At 36.0% G+C, this 16,860-nt stretch overlaps 1 protein-coding gene across 4 annotated transcripts in view; it reads right to left on the bottom strand.

Annotated features, from left to right (window-relative positions):
• Positions 1–16,086, bottom strand: part of LOC106876860 (uncharacterized) — a 74,756-nt gene extending 58,670 nt beyond the window's left edge. For 2 of the 4 annotated variants that reach the window (XM_014925592.3, XM_014925590.3), the window contains exon 1: positions 15,181–15,880. The gene's annotated coding sequence lies outside the window, so the exon portion shown is untranslated. Of the gene's footprint in view, positions 1–15,180; positions 15,881–15,928 lie in introns of those variants that run through there. The other 2 variants (XM_014925591.3, XM_052973189.2) reach the window with 2 other exon arrangements.
• Positions 16,087–16,860: the final 774 nt, after the last annotated feature.

The following is a 16,860-nucleotide window of genomic DNA, read 5'->3' as shown; positions in this document are numbered from 1 at the left end:
CTTTCAGGGATGTTTGGCCTCATGACTGGCACAAACTGATTAGATTTTGGGACTATTCTGGATTGTTTTTCCCGTTTTTTTAATTAATTTTTGAGAGCGGTTGGATTCATTTTTAGTATTCTCATTTGTGAGAGCAGTCGAGTTTATTTCAGACATTCTCATTTTAAAAATCATCTCTGGCTAATCGTCGAGAGGACATTGGTGTTGCCTTGATGGAGGTTTGCACTCTCTGAGTGCTCTTATTGTTGTTATTATTATTATTATTATTATTATTATTATTATTAGGTGGGAGGCTGGTAGAATTGTTAGCACACCATACAAAAAGTTTAACAGCATTTTGCTTGTCTTTATCTTCTGAGTTCAAATTTCCCTGAAGTGAACTTTGCCTTTCATCATTTTGGGGTTCGTAAAATATGTACAAGTTCAACGATGATGATGATGATGATGATGATGATGATGATGATGATGATGATGTTAAATGTAATTAACTAGCTCTCTCCCACAAAATTTCAGGCCTTGTGCATACAGCAAAAAGGATTATACGATTATATAATAATTGTTATGTAATTACCATATAGCTATTGTTATATAATTGTCATTATACAATTATTAACATCCACCATAATAATAATAATAATAATAATAATAATAAAATAATAATAATAATGATGATGATGATGATAATAATAATAATAAAAATAAAAATAATAATAACAATAACAATAATAATAAAAATAAAAATAATAATAATAATAATCCTTTCTAATTTTGGTACAAGGCCAGTAATTTAGAAGAGAGGACACAAGTCATTTACTTCTGCATGGCGTCTTGGGCAAGGGTCTTCTATTATAGTCCTGGGCTGACCAAAGCCTCGTGACTGGATATGCTCTAAGCTTGTGGGTAGATTTGGTAGGTGGAAGCTGAGTGGACGTTTGTCTTGTGAAAGTGCAAGAGGAAGAGACTGTGTGAATGAGTGAGAGAGTGGGGGTGTGCAAGTGAGAGAGAGAGAAAGAAAGAAGTGAGTGTGGGTGTGAGAGAGAGAGAGTGAGTGTCAGTGAGAGAGTGAGAGTGAACAAGAAAGAGCGAGTGTGCAAGTGAGAGAGAGAGAAAGTGGGTGAGTGAGAGAGGGAGTGTGTGTGAGTGAGAGAGGGAAAGAGTGAGTGTGTGAGTGAGAAAGAGAGAAAGAAGGTGGGTGTGTGTGAGAGAGAAAGAGAAGGAAAGAGAGTGGGGGGTGTTTGTATGTTTGTGTGTGTGTTTGTCTCCCACCACCACTCAACAAATGACATTGATGTGTTTTCATCCCTGTAACTTAGTGGTTTGGCAAAAGAGACCGATAGAATAAGTATCAAGCTTAAGAAAAAAGTACTGGGGCCGATTCATTCAGCTAAAAGTTCCTCAAGGCAATGCCCCAGCATGGCTGCAGCCACGTGACACACAAACAAAAGAAAATAAGCCCTCCAAGTTGGTGCCCCAGCATAGCCACAGTCCAATGACTGAAACCATGGGTATGTGGTAAGAAGCTTGCTTCCTAACCACATGGTTCCAGGTTCAGTCTCACTGCATGGCACCTTGGGCAAGTGTCTTCTACTATAGCCACAGGCCAACAAAAGCCTTGTGAGTGGATTTGGTAGATGGAAACTGAAAGAAGCCTGTCATATATATATATATATATATATATATATATATATATATATATATAATATATATATATATATATATATATATATATATAATATATATATTATATATATATATATATAATATATATATATATATATATATATATAATATATATATTATATATATATATATATAATATATATATTATATATATATATATAATATATATATAATATATATATATATATAATATCATCATCGTTTAACGTCCGCTTTCCATGCTAGCATGGGTTGGACGATTTGACTGAGGACTGGTGAAACCGGATGGCAACACCAGGCTCCAGTCTGATTTGGCAGAGTTTCTACAGCTGGATGCCCTTCCTAACGCCAACCACTCAGAGAGTGTAATGGGTGCTTTTACGTGTCACCCGCACGAAAACGGCCACGCTCGAAATGGTGTCTTTTATGTGCCACCCGCACAAGCCAGTCCAGGGGCACTGGCAACGATCTCGCTCGAAAATCCTACAGGAGCCAGTCAGGCGGTACTGGCAACGGCCACGCTCAAAATGGTGCATCTCATGTGCCACCCGCACAAGAACCAGTCCAGGGGCACTGGCAACGATCTTACTTGGCTTGCCGGGTCTTCTCACGCACAGCACATTTCCAAAGGTCTCGGTCAGTAGTCATTGCCTCGATATATATATATAATATATATATATATATATATATATATATATATGGTTCTAGGTTCAGTCCCACTGCATGATACCTTCTACTATAGCCTCGGGCTGACCAAAGCCTTGTGAGTGGATTTGGTAGACGGAAACTGAAAGAAGCCTGTCGGTAATTAATCGATATTAATTAATATATGATTTTTTACCCTATTTGTTAATATATTAACCATTACCGAGTTCTCATACTGGATATATGCGATGCAGTAAATATTTTCTGCAGACATATTCCTGGAATTAGCGCACCAAAATGAAGACTTTTGAATTTTACCATTAAGCTGTAATTAGCAGAACCATATACACACGCACCTATGGCGGTGGGCAACTTTGTATAGGGTTCTGAGGATTATGGTTACATTACAAATCAGGCTGAAGAGAAATAGACAGTCGGTAAGATTGTTAAATTTTGAAACCGGTCCCTGTTTAATAATGATTTTTTCGGTGATTTTAAATGTCTTGCCCGCTTACGTTTTGGTATTCCGCTATATTTCATGTTGAGAACAATTTAGGTCTTAATAGACACAAGATGTGATCTATTTCTAGCACATTGAATGTCCACGTTAGTGGTCAACGTTATATATAAAAATGTACTTTAATCCCCTGAGATTGCAGATACTGTTTCTGAATCTCTTTGATTCTTTAAATGTGCTAGCTTCCTGATAATTAATCAATATTAATTAATATATGATTTTTTACCCTATTTGTTAATATATATATATATATATATATATATATATATATATATATATATATCTTTGTATGTGTGTCTTTGTGTCTGTATTTGCCCCCCCCCCCCATCACCGCTTGACAACTGGCGTTTGTGTGTTTACGTCCCAGTAATCTAGTGGTTCAACAAAAGAGATTGATAGAATAAGTACTAGGCTTACAAAGAAGAAGTCCTGAAGTTGATTTGTTTGACTAAAACAGGCAGTACTCCAGCATGGTCGCAGTCAAACGACTGAAACAAGTAAAAGAATAAAAGAGAGTGTGTGTGTGTGTGTGTGTGTAAAAGAGATCAATACAGTTTGGGGACAAACTAAGATCTGGTGTTGAATAGCTGAAGAGGATTTGGAGGAGAGGAGAAGACAGAGAAAACAAGGAGATGAAGATTCTTTCAAGCAAGATTCATGTAAAAAAAATAAAAAGAAAGCTGAATGAACAGATAAATGGAATGCAGTGAGCGATGTGTAGCAAAACCTTATATGGTCAAATTGGAAAATAGGTCAGAGAAACAGGGAATGTGAAGAAAAGGAATGTCAAATTAAAAATGTCAGTAACAACCGAGATATATATTTTTTTCAGAAACACAGGTAAATAGACGCAGGCACCACTGTGTGTGGCAAAGAAGCTTGCTTCCCAACCACATGGTTCCGGGTTCAGTCCCATTGTGTGAACACCTCGGGCAAATGTCTTCTGCTATAACCTTGGGCCGACCGAAGTCTTGTGAGTGGATTTGGTAGACGGAAACTGAAAGAAGACTCTCATGTGTGTGTGACTTTTGTGTCTGTGCTTGTTTCCGATAACCGTTTGACAACCAGTGTTGGTGTGTTTACATCCCTGTAACTTAGCAGTTCAGCAAAGGAGACATGTAGAATAGAAAAGTAAATTAAGTACTAGGATCAATTCATTTGACTAAAGACTCTTCAAGGCATTGCCCCAGCATGGGCACAGTGTAACGACTGAAACAAGTAAAAGAAATAATGATTTCTAATATAAGCACAAAGCCTGAAATCTTGAGAGAGTAAGGTTGAAGTTTAGTCCATTAAAACAACCCCAGTATTTTGACTGGTGCTTTATCGACTGCAGAGCGATGAGCTGCTAAGTTGACCTTGGTAGGACTTTGAACTGAGAAAACAAGGAACCAGAACAAATACCAAAAAGCATTCATACCGACGCTCTGAGAATTCTACCAATTCACCACTTGGACGCATGTAAATAATGGTTTCAAATTTAGGCACGGGGGCCAACACTTTTTGAGGGGAGGGGAAATTGAATACATCGACCCCTTGAAAGGATGAAAGGCAAATTAGACCTCAGTGGAATTTGAACTCAGAACATAAAGACAGATGAAATGCCACTAAGCATTTCATCTGGTATTCTTTTATTCTTTTACTTCTTTCAGTCATTTGACTGTGGCCATGCTGGAGCACCACCTTTAGTCGAGCAAATCAACTCCAGGGCTTATTCTTTGTAAGCCTAGTACTCATTCTATCGGTCTCTCTTGCCGAACCGCTAAGTTACAGGGACATAAACACACCAGCATTGGTTGTCAAACGATATTGGGGGGGACAAACACATACACACAAACATATATATATATATATATATGACGGGCTTCTTTCAGTTTCCGTCTACCAAATCCACTCACAAGGCTTTGGTCGGCCCACGTGAGTTTCTTAGTCACACAGCCATGCCTAGCTTCTTAACCACACAGACAGTAATAACAATGACTTTACATGTGTTGAAGACAAATACGGCTTTGGAAGAATCTGAACTTAGAATGTTGAACACAGAAACTATGACAATATTTGTCTGAATACAAGATGCACCAACTTCAAGCCAATGCCAGAGGGCTTTCTATGTTCTCTGTGGTTAATCAACCTGCTAAGAATAACAGCCAATCTTCTCTTCAATGTTACTGACCCAAAAATGGAAGAATGGAATGGAAAAAAAAAACATGTCCTTTGACCATTGGTGAACTTGATTGGGACAGAGCTAAGGAACAACAACAACAACAACAATAACCATAACTGTATTTTCCAGATGTAAATTTTCATCGATAAAATATACTTTACAAACACATGCACTATGCTTAATATGCTGGCTCTCACCTGAGATTTTAGACATTTGGAGAAGAGGGTATGGGTTTAAAAAACAAAAGCACAAAAAAGAAAAACACATCATATAATATATTAACATATAGAATAAATATTACAAGACATTGTTTTTGTGAACTAGTAGCAGTCCTCAGAGTGGCCACAACTTCTGGCTGAAACCAATTGAAAGAAATCTAATAGTCCTTCAAAATTGGTTATTCGTTGATAAATAATTCTGAAAAGCAGGAACAATATCCTTAATAAGAACAATTACAAGACTGTAACTGTACACCCTTGCTTAACTATATGTTCTACATGCAGAAGATGTCTGTGACAACTGTTCCTAAGTTAGTATTTTAAATTGCCTTTTTAATGAATACTCTTATTTTGTTTTTCTTTTTATTCACTCAGAATAAACATATTCTTTCAGTTATTCTAAGTTCTGGTAAATACAAATAAGATAATGCTTAGCTGAGGAGGTCTCATAAAACTGAAACATGTTTGGAAGTATTACTATATTTTTTCAAAGATCACACTTACTCTCTACTGCATGCCCCAATTCAATGTTTTATCAATTTAGATTCTGGAGTCATCTCCCTTACCTTTCCTGACAAGAATTATCAATAAAGAAAATGACTTTTCTCTTCATTACAAGTGAAATTTCCAATAGACTGGAAAAGTTTTTGGTGGTGGTGATACACTACATCAAGTATATTTGCTTCCACTTAAGGTTAATGTGAACAATCATAACAGGTTCAACACAGAGACAAGTTATAAGAAAAATGCTATATTCAGACACACACACATGCACACACTCACGTGTGCATGTGTGTGTGTCCATATGTGAGTATGTGTGTATGTATGTGTGTGAGTGTGTATTACAATGAGTAAAATATTGGTAACACCTGTGCTAGATCCACTCAGTACACTCTGTAAAGTGGTTGGCATTAGGAAGGGCATCCAGCTTTAGAAATCATGCCAAAACACAGTGGATCTTAAGCAGCCCACTGGCTAGCCAACTCCTGTCAAACTGTCCAACTCATGCCAACATGGAAAACGGACATTAAATGATGATGATGATGATTGTTGTCTCCTCTCTCTCTGTTCCTCAGGCCTTGCTAATCTCATGCCACCTCTACTCAGGATCACCCAACTCACCCACTGCACCTCTTCTTGTCACCCATATTGTATCCAACTCTGCTCCATAGCCTGCACCAAAATCTATCCTGCAGCCCGTACACCTCAGAATATATTATAACTGATGGCCTATAAAGTGCATACACTCCTAAGAAACACCTAAATTTTGGAAAGCTTTTCCTTGAAGTAATAGCGCTTGTATGTAACCCAAACCCAGATGCTGGTGTTTCTAAAATGCAAGCTGATATTCTGAGAAATATTTGAGGATAGAGGCAGGCGTAGGGTGATGATGTGTGCCCTATAATAGAATTCATTCTGGAATCTTCTCGATACTTAGTCTTCTGGATCTTAATTTTCAAACCAAAGACTTCATAGATATGCTGTATAAGGGAGACAAGTTCTGCATATACTCAACACTTCAGAGAAGGTCAGCAGACAACATTTCTCTCACTAGCATATGTGTAGCCTGGGTTTACACCTAGTTAGCATCAGATTTTGTCTACACAATGCTTCCTCAAACACCAGTCAAATAAAATGAGAACAGTGTTGGTGCTAGCACGCTTCCCTGTTTGACTCTCACTATAACATCGAACTGGCATTAAGAAGGGCATCCGGCCATAGAAACTATGCCAAAACATTAGTGCTTAGCACAGTTTTCTGGGTTGTCAGATCCTGTCAATCAGACTGACTCATAACAGGATGGAAATATGGACACTAATTGATGAGGATGATGATGAGGAGGAGGATCAGGCCTGGAGTTCATCTGTATGATGTGATGCTATTATGTAAGAAATATAAGGCAACGAGCTGGTAGAATCGTTAGCATGCCAGTCAAAATGCTTAGCAGCATTTTGTCTGTCTTCACATTCTGAACTCAAATTCCGTTAAGGCCAACTTTGCCTTTCATCCCTTCGGGGTTGATAAAATAAGTACCAGTTGTGCACAGGGGTTGATGTAACCGACTTACCTCCTCCCTGAAATTGCTGGCCTTGTGCCAAAATTTGAAACCATTATGTAAGGAATGTATCACACTGGTATTCAACCCCCACCACTATCATCCCAGCACTTGCCAAAGGTCCAACCAGTTTCCTGTGCTGAATGTCTTTGTGAAGACAACGAAGACCACTAAATATAATGCCTTGCTGTGTTCTATGTCAGAAGCGGAACATGGTGCTTCTTCCCACTATTGAGCTCAAACTCTGTTTCAGACAGAATTTACCGTCATTTCTTCATTCAGCCAGTTGAGCAATATTCTAACAAGGATCTTCCAAATATTTAAAAAGAACAAGTTTCTATGATTTACTATGTAAATCATATAAACCTTGAAAACTATACATTTCGAAGGGAATTTTGCTAAACAATTATTTTGTGCTGATGAAGAGAAAATAACCCAGAAATCGCGATACACAGATATTGTTTTGAGCTGAGTGGGGGTGCTAGATTCCCTTGTTTGAAAATATAAGGACACAGATCATGTCGTATAGCCAGCTAGAGACAATGTCTCCTGGGGCAAAATTACAGCAACAGTAGTCCTAAACCAGGACTGCCATGTTATGTTGGCAAACAATCTTTACTACAAAGTACTATTGCTGAATATCTCGCATTGTGAGATTTAAAAATAGTAATTTTATAAACATATAAACATGTTCTTTAAAAATTGGCAGAGGGTTGTCAAAATCAGGAGGGGTAGTGCCAGTGACCAGTTACATTTCTGAGACTGGTTACAACATTTCAGAAGGAAGTAGGAAAGTATACCAAACCAGAAATCTGGATAAAAGGCTTGGAACACAGTAGACTCTGCTAAGAGTACCTAAGGTAGCACATGTCTGTATTTCTTTTATTCTTTTACGTGCTTCAGCAACTTGACTACGGCCATGCTGGAGCACTGTCCTTAAAGGGTTTTTTTAGTCAAAGAATTAAGCATGCTTTGTCCCATGCAGTAACTGCAGGAACCACTCAGAGGTTTTGCAAGTTCTTCTAAATCAATTGCAATGCTGGAAACCCTTTTGTATCATTTAACAGGTATCTCGGGGTCACAGATCCCTTAGCCTGTACGCTTCACCTGGATTGAGCACTGAAGACTGCATTAGTCTTTGGCTGAGGAAGGGTTCCACGTAAAAATCTTCGAAGTGGTTAAAATGGTTAACCAATTGACAAATTTAAATAAAGAAGTAAAATACAACCAGTGCAGGCATTATTGGCATAATGACCCTCCCAAGACACAGCAGAATGTTTCAACACTGAATTTCACATCAAGGATCTTATAAACCAAATACAAAAACAAAAATCTTTTTTTTCTTTATTTTATATTTGCATGGGTAAGAGTTTTTCAAAATTTAGACATTTGTATACTGTGGTTGGAGCATAGGTGTGTGTGTGTGTGTGTATGTGTATATATTAAAGTCTGTCATACCGGCCATGATGAAATACCACAAGGTATAGAAAATACGTATTCGCCTTTATATATTTAATCCTTTATATTGAACACTCAATATTTCATCTATTCAATAAGACATATTCCATATATTCAATAAGACATTCAATACTTTATTTCATTGTACCATCCATTTTTATTTTATATTATATATTGTATATTATATTATATATTGTATATTCCATATTCTATATCCCACATTGGTTTTGCAGGAATATAAATAAAACATAAAAAACAGACAGTGTTGGAACTCTTTTAAACAAAATAATATATTCCTCTATACACAATCATACAAAACCCCTTTTTTTGTATTTATTTTTACTCGCATATATATATATATATATATATATATCTGTAAATAATAATAATGGTATTTTTATATAAGCTTAAAGCTTATGGCAATCACTGTGCAATGACTAAAGAAAATAGTCTAATAAATAGAAGGAAAGCCTTCTTTTTTCTGTCGAGGGCTTATATGCCCCTTTATTAGACTATTTCTTAGTCATTGCACGGTGATCGCTATAAGCTTTAAGCTTATATAAAAATACCATTAATATTATTTACAGGATTGTAAAAACGGCGCCGTATAAAAAAAACCATTCGCACCGAAAGCATATTTACATACATATATGGTTCAAATGTACAAAAAACAAAAGACAAAGACAAGGACAGGTGAGGGAACAAAGAGTTTGACGCAAAGAAAGCATGGAAAAGTCTTTGATGTTTCAAGCCAATGCTCTTCAACAGAAAAGGCTGAGAGGAAAGGAAATGGAGTGAGAAAAAAAAAACAGAGAGCAAAAACTGTTTAACACACACATACACATAAATATGCATGTGTGGATGCCCTTTCTATAAATAATAATGGGAAACACATGTGAAGAAGTGAAAATTTGTTGCCAATAGTGTATCATTATCATCAACCACCATCATCAACACTTAATATCCATTTATAATGCTAGTATGGGTTGGACAGCTTGTCAGGAACTAGCAAGGTCAGGGGTTGCACGAGGTTCCATAGTTTTGGCTTGCTTTCTACGGTTGGATACCCTTCCTAAAGCCAACCACTTTACAAAGTGCACTGGGTGCTTTTTACATAGCACCATCACCAGTGCTTTTTATGTATGTGTATTACATATTATGATATATATATATATATATATATGATACACTGCCTTCTAGCACTTGTGTTGGTGACATGTTAGAAAATCATTCGAGCGAGGTTGTTGCCAGTGCTGCTGGACTGGCTCTCGTGCAGGTGGCACGTAAAAAACACCATTTTGAGCGGGGCTGTTACCAGTACCATGTGACTGACCCTCATGCCGGTGGCATGTAAAAGCACCAACTACACTCTCGGAGTGGTTGGCGTTTGGAAGGGCATCCAGCTGTAGAAACTCTGCCAGATCAGATTGGAGTCTGGTGTAGCCTTCTGGCTTGCCAGTCCTCAGTCAAATCATCCAACCCATGCTAGCATGGAAAGCGGACGTTAAACGATGATGATGATGATGATACACACACATTTATTACAGTGCCCCAGCATGACATTGGCCACACAACACCTGACCAGTAAAAGAATTTATACTAAGCGTCACATATTGTAGACAAGGATTTTTATTTTAATCCTTTAACATCCATGGCAGTTTACGTTTTCACCAATGACAAAAGTATTGGATAACAATCTTGCAGGCTTATTATATAATAGATATGTTGAAAATATTCATATAGAAAAAATGGTGAAATAATGAAACTAAGATGAGAAAAAAACGTGACTTCCTGTGCGATTTGGTGGGGGGTTTTCCAATGTAATAATGTCTCAACGAAGCTGGGGTATGTGGCCACTTTGAGCAAATACCAACTGTCCTTATTATGGCATACAGTTTTTTGGCAGATTTAAAATGCTAAATTGTTCAGTGCTTACATTTAATTGTAATTATTCAAAATATTTGCATTTAAATAAATATTTTATAACAATTACCAAAATATAAAAAAAAACCTACAACAAACAACAAAAATGATAATCTGACACATAATGTGAATTATTAACCAATAATTCCCAATAAATTATTATTTCTTTTCTGTTCTTATAATTGCAAGTTTCACATTTCCAAAATAATCAGTCTTCCACAAGAGACAGTTACGTTCTATCAGAGACAACCAAAATAAATATTATTAATCAATTGACGTTTTTTTTAAATCTATATTACATGTGTTGTTGTTGATATTTATACTTATTGCTGTAAATGCTCTGAGCAGTCTTGTGCCAATTTATTTATCTATTTATTATTATTATATGGGATTTTTTTTTCTTTGTTAAGAGAGTGTTTTCTGAAAATCGTCTAACTACAATGGTTATTTATTATTGGGAAAGGAAAAAAAAAAAATTCCCACCTTGAAGGCCACGAAAGAACCAATTAAAATTTTCCGCTAATCTTGAGTTCCATGACTACAAGAGTGTGTTGGTGGAGGGTGGGGCAGCCAACATTGTGATTAAATGAGGATATGAGGTGGACTACCTTTTCGTGTCATCTGTTGGACAAGCTGCCAGTATCCTCACCAATTCATGACGTTATATATATACATATATATATGTACACACACACACATATGTATGTGTATATATATAAATATATATACACACACACACATGTGTGTATATATATATATACATACATACACTAAATGCTTTTTTCTTAAAAGTTCATTACAAAATCATTTTTCCATTCATTCATTCATTAAATATCACTCCTCACCTTGTTATTTCTTCAAAATATATTTATTAATGAATTTACACACAAACACTATATATATATATATATATATATATAGAAACACACACACGGGTAGGTAGTAGGTGTATTTGTTTGTTAAATTTCTGTTTCTAAAAATGGTAGCTGAAAGGCTTCGACGAAACATCAAAAACTATCCAAAACATTTCCATAGCGAAGATGGAACATACATACAAGAATGGAGGCCCTCGCAACATGGTATTTGTTTCAAAAGCTGGGCGACATTAGCAAAATAATAATAATGAATAAATATATAAATAAATGAATAAATGCACAACAACAATGTAGACATATTTAGGGAAAAGCAGTGAGGGAGAAACAAGAACACAATACCAACAACAAAACGGCCACCATCCATTCATCCATCCATATTAAAACCTTGGCGTTCACCAATATATTGTCTAATTATCGAAATACAGCCGATTTTTATGGGAAGAAGGTAATTCTATAGATTGTCAAAGGGTAGAAGACGGGTTTTCTAAAATTGAAATAAAACAGAGACATTGAATTTCAAGAATTTTCCCCAAAATCTACAACAGAGATAGCTGATAGCCTCAGAACACATAAATACATTATGAAGACAAGCCAAAGAGGGAGCCGCTAAATGGTCGCTCAACCAGCTAGAAATAGCAGCAAAATATCCCTTGACTCACACCCCACACCATCTTAAAGAAGGACAGACTGGGTAATATGGCTCTGAGTTTCTTGTATATAGATAAAAAAAAAACGGTCGTCACGGCTGGAACACCTTTGGCCAGAAGGCAGCTATAACTGAGCTGACCTGGGGCTAAACAACATTATGAATATATTTAGGACTATCTCTCATCAAACACATACACACACATATATACATGTATTTATAATTACATGCATACCCATAATATGTTTGTGTGAATAACATTGTCCACAATGAGTACGTTACCTATTATATATGTGTGAGTGTATTATGCAATATCTACAAGGATACTGTGTGTACGAGCATATCTGTTTATCTATATATCTATATATATATATATATATATACATACATACATAAATAAATACACACACATGACCGTGTAGAGTGTTTCTTAATACATAATAAAATCTACAAGGTACGTTATATTTGTGTTTTATCTACTATACACAAATTCTTACAATTTGCGTATAGTAGATAAAATAGACAGTAGTGGGGCTGTATAATATCAGTGAGTGTATATAATAGATGCGCTACCTGTGTACAAAATACGTGCACAATGAATATTACGTAAATTCAGATCAACGTATGCTAATTAATGTGTCTGTATATGCTTATACACAAACACACGCACATACATACATACATGTATAATAGGTTTGCGTACAATGGATAAGTACATCGTGTGTTATTTATAAAATCTGTGTAAGATCTGTAGTATGTGTATTTTGACTGAAGCCAGCGAATAATGTATGTGAATGTGTGTGTGTGTGTGTATACAATATGCTCGGGTATGTAAACTACATCATCGGGGTGCGTGCGCGTGCTGAGGCTGAAGCTATCTGATATCCTGTTATTACTAACAAAGTCACAACAAGCTGCTTATCCATTCATTCTGTTAATGAATTACTCGATCTTGTTGTTTAATTATATTTTATTTCTGTTATTGTGTTTTTCTGCCTCGGGTGGCAGTGGAAGTTGTATATTTTTACACACAAACACACATACATACACACAATTTACCATTTATTCTTCATGCCAGTGAAAGACCTTTATGGATTTTCTGGTTAAATCAAGGTATCCGAAAATTCTGATCTCTCGCTCATTCTTTCACATTCTCTCTCTCTCTTTCTCTCTGTATGTATTTATAAGAATGAAAGAAGGAAATAGAGACAGATTGGAATTTTAAAAAAATTCAGGATTGTGTGTGTGTGTGTGTGTGTGTGTGTGTTAAAGAGACAGAGAGGGAAAGACACATAAGGTATGTGTGAATGTTTGTGTAAGAGAGCAAGACAAACAGAGCTTGGGAGAGAAAGACAAATGCAGACTGAAAGAGAGACAAATACATTAACATTACCGAACAAAGAAAAATTCCAAGCAACAAGACAGGTGGGATTCACACAAACCAATACATACATTACACACACACAGAGGAGGGAAAAGAGAGAGAGAGAGAGAGATCTAACTATACGGTTTACATAATGAGGGAGCCTTCTACGTGGATGCTCACCCTGTGAGAAATAACAGCCAAATCTCAAGCCAATGACATCCTATCGTCTAGAATAAATGATGCATTGGATAATGTGAGCCTAGGTATACTGTCCGAATAAAATACGGGATAGTCATGACTGGAACGCTCTTGATCAGAGTTGACCCCAGAGCTAAGCAATAACAACAAAAATATATATAATTACAGCTATAGACATAACAGCATAAAACAACAAACAGCTACTATACACATCTTATACAGACACTTGATACGCGTATATTTATAGTTCGGATTATACACAAATACACATGTGTTTATATAAACATACATACATATATACATGCACGTGTGTAAGTGTGTGTTGCGTCTGTGTGTGTATGTTTGTAAGCAAGTCTGAGAGGCATGCCATTGATTTGGCCCGGCAGGGACTACTGTCACTCCCTCTCTTTCAGTGTCTATCTATCTATCTATCTACTTATCTCTTCTTCGCCTCTCTCCCACTTTTTACCTATCTAGCCATCCATCTCTCTTTCTTTATATCAATCCAGCCATCCCGTTCTCCCTATCTATCTATCTATTTATCTATATCTACCTACCTACCTATACCTACCTACCTACCGATCTCCTCTCTCTCCCCATCAAACTATTCATCTATCCATCTCCCCCTCTCGTCCCCTCCCAGTCTATCATTCTATGTCACCAAACATAACCACACTATCACACACTAGTCAAACATACATACACATACATACACACACACACACACATATATATATATATACATACATACCTACGTAAGGGAGGGTGAGCTAGAGAAACAGGGAAGTCAACGAAAGGGGGGCCCAAAGTATGTAGCAAGGAAAAGAAAAACAATTTAATAATAATAAACACATCAGACGGATAAGGTATTAGAGCAACAAGACAGTTTAAAACAAACGCCATAAGAGAATGGAAACACATAGCCATTATTAGTAAAATATTTAAAACAAAGGCTTGTGTGAGTAGTTTTGTGGATGTGACTAGCATCAACTTTGACAATCCTTCTTGTCAAAAAAGAAAAAAACAGAAAGAAAGAAAAATGCCAAGTGTAACTTTTATCTTGTTCTGTGTTTTGATTTTCTTCTTTAACATTCTTGTGTTGTGTGCATTTTCTTATATATATATATTTAATTTATATATTTATATATGTATGTAGGTGTGTGTGTTTCATCTTGTATATTCGTGGGGTGAAAATTTAAGGAGTTGTTGTTAATGTTAACCTTTAGAGGATCATCATTATTACTATTATTATTATAACTTTTTTGGGCTTTGGCCTTGTGTACATGGATGGATGTGAAGTTCAGAGATATGTATATAAAAGCATTCCCACCAAATTTGGACTGACTGCGACTAAGCCAGCCTGCAAGTACCCCAACTAAGATGTATGATGATGTTATCTGAAGTGTTTGGCCAGACTACCTTCCAGCTGTATTAGAAGAACTATATGTTACTCACCTGTCCAGTAACGCTGTTAGAAAACAGATGACTTAATGAGTTTGGCTACGGTGTAAAGTATCCACTCATGTGAATTCATATATATATATATATATATATATATGATATATGTGTATGTATGTGTACGAATTAACAGTCTACTAGGAGGGCACTGTTTCCAGTTGTTGAATTCATATAATTAGGGAGAGATCAGTGATCCTGAACGAAAAATACGTTCAACTCCGGACCCGATGCCTGCTGCGATCACATTTTCTGTTATGCGATAGACTACGTTCCCGCGTGTCGGAAAAAAAACACTGCTGTCATTCAGTTTGGCTCCAGCAAATGTCAAATGAGAAAAACTATGTAGGCTATGTTGGTTGAGGGAGCAGTCGTTGTGTAGTGGCATCGAAAAAAAGAGTCGAAGAAATGCGGTGCAGACTTAAGTAATGTCCCTTCTATGGTCTGTTATGTACACTGATTGTCTTTGATTAAATGTCTGTGAGGCTTTTCTTAATTCCTTTTTACAAGTCACAGCATCATTCTTCAACGCGTTCACTCGGTAACGATGAGAACAAGCACACCCATAGCGCACTATCTAAATCAATATATTCCGTGCAGACACCATTTAGTAGTGCTTTGGTGGAATCGTTTTCATTTTTAGAGAATCCACAGAGTTATTTAACCATTGATGTATTAAATTCTTCGTTTATTCTTAACAGCTACCCGAAATCCCGTAACCTGAAGATTGTTTTGTATAAATACTCACCAAAACTTGCTGCTAGTCTTCGTTTTGGCTTTGTTTTTCCTCAGTAAGGCTGATTACAAGAAGGCAGTTGTGTATTATTCCATTAAGAAGTTAGAACTATTTACCCAGGGTAACTTGCGTTCAAAGTAGGAAGGCCTAGTTTTATGACTTACGACTAGAAGAGAAGAATTATTCCACTGTTAATGAAAATAGCGAGCTTTTTTAAAGGAACTTTAAGTGACTCTCACTGGATAATTAATCTTGTATTGATGTTCAAAATAAAATTTAAAGTTCAATATTACAAATATCCAAAAATGAAGTTAAATTGATAATTTTTTTTTTTTTCAGTTAGTGTAATAAAATGAAATAAATTCCATGAAATTCATTTTAAATATTTAAATATTTTATTATTAGTAAGTATGACTTTAAAGTTACAAGTTTTATCCTTTCAAAGTTGATTCATAAAGAAAGATAAAAAAAAATATCATTCCACAGCAGCAGAAAAAAATAAATTCTTTTGATTAGCCTTTCCTCTACCTTTTCAGTTATTTAAGTACCAAAATATAGATTTTACTTTACATTGTCAATAAAACATGCACCTTAACCTTTCCATTATCTCATCATCACAGCTTCATTAACATAACCACTGCTATCATCATCATCATCGTCGTCATCATCATCATTTCCTTTACAATGCTGCTACCATCATCATGTCATTGCTATCCCATTATCATCATAACCACCAACAGTCACCATTATAACTGCCATTACCAAACACCAACATTATCATCATCATTGTCAGCATCAATACTGTTACCATTTATTATCTCCAGCTCTAGCTAGTGTCATTTTTCTCAATTTTCAGTTAAATTCATATATTTCAGTCACAAAATTTACATGTAATATTTAAACATACACAGCAAAGAACAAAGACATTTATGGTTGAGGGCCTG

This window comes from Octopus bimaculoides, chromosome 15 (assembly GCF_046866305.1).
Source record: "Octopus bimaculoides isolate indiv1 chromosome 15, ASM4686630v1, whole genome shotgun sequence".
Lineage (NCBI taxonomy): Eukaryota > Metazoa > Mollusca > Cephalopoda > Octopoda > Octopodidae > Octopus > Octopus bimaculoides.
Note: the sequence above shows the minus strand (reverse complement) of the source record. Positions and strands in the feature narration are given on the sequence as shown.